Source organism: Sinocyclocheilus anshuiensis, unplaced genomic scaffold, assembly GCF_001515605.1.
Source record: "Sinocyclocheilus anshuiensis isolate Anshui unplaced genomic scaffold, SAMN03320099.WGS_v1.1 scaffold143, whole genome shotgun sequence".
Taxonomy (NCBI): domain Eukaryota; kingdom Metazoa; phylum Chordata; class Actinopteri; order Cypriniformes; family Cyprinidae; genus Sinocyclocheilus; species Sinocyclocheilus anshuiensis.
The window spans coordinates 570,220-573,805 of NW_015548197.1; the positions used below are offsets into that span (position 1 = coordinate 570,220).

Below are 3,586 nucleotides of genomic sequence, written 5' to 3' on the forward strand. Positions count from 1 at the left end.
TGCCACAAGCCTGCCGGACGCTCCTTCGTCGAATCCGCCGGCCGTTCCTCACTCAAGCCCGCAGTGTGTGACGCTGTGACGCATTTTATGGAGGACTGTTTCCTGAACCTGCAGAGTAGCCTACAATGTGTCTGTGCTCAAAGGCTGTTCTATAAAGTGGGGCAGTTCCAACTTTGCAAGGACAGTCTGGCGCTTCTGACTCACAGCCTGTAAGTAGCATACATTTTTTATATTTAAAGAATTTGCTACTGACGATTCAAACGCGAGTTTTAAGCAGTGTAGAGTAGCGCTTGTTGTTTGTCGTTTCTCCGATCACAAATGCAGACATGGTTTTATGTTTTATGTTTTATCCAGTTTGAGTTTGTCGATTGTATGTATTTCTGTGTCAGCTGGTCCCAGCAGGTCTGTGTCTTTATGCGCTGATAAAGAGATTAGACGTGAAGCACAGATATGTGTGAACACAGCCCATTCTCTGATCACTATCGCTCTCATATCTCTCGGTCTGTGGGTGGCTGGATGCTCTTGAGTGGCTGTGCTGTAGTGGGCAGAGAGATGAGAGTAGTCTTCATTCATCTGTCACACATTAGCTTTACTTTGTGCTTCAGCATTGGAGAGTTTGTGATTCGGTTTGATTTGTCATAAAGTCCAGAGTTTTGACAGTCATAAAGTCCAATTTACAGATCATTCTTGCCAAGAATTGCCCTATTTTGTTTGTTTGTTTGTTGGATGTTCGGGAGTAGTTAAATCTGACATGAAATTCTGAAAATGGAATATATAGTTGAGTGTGTCAATACAATATTGTGAGAAAAAGAATTGTGGAATATAAATGATTGCATTGGTTACATTGCAGATATATAACACAAGCAAACTGATAAACACTAAACATCTCAAATAATCGAACACTAAATGTCTCTCCCTCTCATTTAAAGTGTTGAATGGGAAGTCTGAATCATTTTAGTGAATCAGTTCATTTGAATGCTTCATGTAAATTAACTGGTTAAAGAAATGATTCACCAATTTATGTAAGTCCCTGTATATAATTTTGAGTCTTATTATAGACAGAGAAATATTTAGTTAAATTCTGCTGTTTGTGTTTTGCGGTTATTTAATTCTTTATGTATATGTGTTATTATTGTATTTATTATTAACTTATAAATTAATTAGTGATATAAATAAACTAGTAATATATACATACATAATGTATACATAATGCTATGTAATTGCAGTGCAAACTACTTAAAAGGCAAAATCTTAATAAAATGATGTATTATATCTATCTATCTATCTATCTAATAAATTAATAATAAATACATATCGATCTATCTATCTATCTATCTATCTATCTATCTATCTATCTAATTAAAAAGATTTTTGTTGTTTTGCACGTTAAAGTAATTTCCCAGACACTGTGTGGGAGTTTGAGCTGATTTCAGTATCAGTATCTGACCTTTTATCGATGCACTTTATTATCTAGCGTAGCGTCAATTCTGGCTGGTCACGTTAGTCAAGCTCGCATCAGCTGACTCTGAGCTGATCCCCATCAATCTATGGGAATACGACACCTATCTAAGTATTCAATACTTAAATAACTGTCGTCTGTGCTTCGCTCGGGTTTGCTGTTGTCATGGATACATCAGATCAAATCCTCACCAATAGCGAGTGCAAAAAAAGCCATCAGGAATTGTGAAGTTTTGTCATTGTTTCGCTAAAGATGTCTCTTTCTTGGGTCATGAGTGTCTGCAGTCCTCATAAAGCACACAATGGCTCGGCAGTGAAAGCTGACGGTTTAACAGCACGCCTTTAAACCATCTGAGGTTAACGATTACAGTGACAGTACAGACGTGTGCTTCCAGACTAAACGTCCAGACTAAACCCTGGCAGCACAAAACCTCTCTCTGAACACCATTAACGCTCTTTATTTAAGAATGAGAAAATTGTAGGGAAGAGACTATAGGCAGTAACATAGTTTTTCATGCACTGGTCAATTTTGAGACTAAAAAGAAAACATCCAAAATACACTTTTATTGTATTTTATCTGTTTGCGTCTGTAGATTTCAATTTCAATAGATATCTTTAAAAGTTTTCTTCTCCTCTTCAGCAGCACTTGCACACACCAAACTTAACAGTTTTGTTCCTATTTATATTCTGAAGGTTTTTACTGAACGGTTCATATATCATTCACACAGATTTTATTATCGCACTATTTGCATCTGTTGATTTCATTTACAATATACTGTATATCTTTAAGGCCATTTGTTTTTATTCGTTTTCATCTCCACTTCAGTACATGCACCAAATTTTAGAGTTTTATTCTTCTTTATATTCTGAACATTTTTATAGAGGGGTTAATTCACATATCATAATGTTCATATATCACACCATTTTATTACTAAAAATGTAGTGAAAACTTATTTTCTGGCTGTTGACATTTTTTTCTGATTTATACAGTAATAAAAAGAGAAATCCAAAATCCCCTCTATAAAAACCTTTGACTCTAATATGTCAACAGAATGAAACAAAAAATTTGAACCTGGCTTTATCCAATGTTCAGATGTATTTTCTGGAAACTAATGCAAATTTGTGCATATTTAAACGTAACATTTCAGAAAACTTGCAATACATAAAATGTTTGCAATTCTTAATGTAATCAGTCAACTGGGGAAACATGATGATATTTATTAGTAAATTTTTTACCCTATTCACCTGTGTTGTCTTGACTTTTGCATTGGCATTTTTAATACTGCATTAATATAAGCATATTTAATTAGTGATAGCAAGCAAATATAGCACTATTATTACTTACACTTGCATTGTTTGATATATCGGTATGATATTTTCCTATTCTTCAGCTAAAACTGGATTTGTGAGTGACAACTGTCCCAGGGTCAGTCAGTTTTATTTTGTCAGTTGTATTATTATTTTAAATTTCTATATAGTTTTTATTTTTATTTCAGTTATTTTAGTTCATCAATTTAAACTAAATGAAAATGAGAAATGTTCCTTGGAAAACTACCCGAAATAAAACAAGTTTAAGGTTTTTATTTATATTTAGTTGAACATTTATTTTATTTTAGATATCTTTTTTTTTTTGAATGGTTTTAGTTTTGGTTAATTATAATAACCATGAAATCAGCAGAAGCAAAACATTGAAATACTAAAAATTAGGGATGCACCGATACCGATACTGGTCTCCTGTACTCGTACTCGTACTCGTTAAAATGCCCCGATACCAAACGCCGATACCACACAGCATGTGATAAGCGCCATATTCAGACAAAGAAACACCGACAACAGAACAACAGACAGCAGAATGGAGTTAAGGATGTCTACTACGAAGTATATGTATGCAATGAAGATAATGTTAAACATTCAGTATTAACGCCTGTATAGCTGATGTGCGCGAGCTGATGAGCAAAGCACGCTGAGTGGATTGAGCGCGCGGCGGCGCAGATGCACGAACTTGTCGAGTGAATGTACCTTTCTCACAGACATCACTGGAAAGTTTGTAGTTCGGTCGGATATGTCAAAAACAAGTAAGTAAAACAATGCACAAGTTACTTAACGGTAGGGAGAGAGAGAGAGAGAG

The 3,586-nt window shown here is 35.0% G+C and overlaps 1 protein-coding gene across 1 annotated transcript in view; it reads left to right on the forward strand.

The window, feature by feature from the left end:
* The window catches only part of LOC107653230 (V-set and transmembrane domain-containing protein 2-like protein), a 74,001-nt gene that overhangs the window by 37,135 nt on the left and 33,280 nt on the right, over positions 1-3,586 (forward strand). The gene's annotated exons all lie outside the window — the stretch shown is intronic.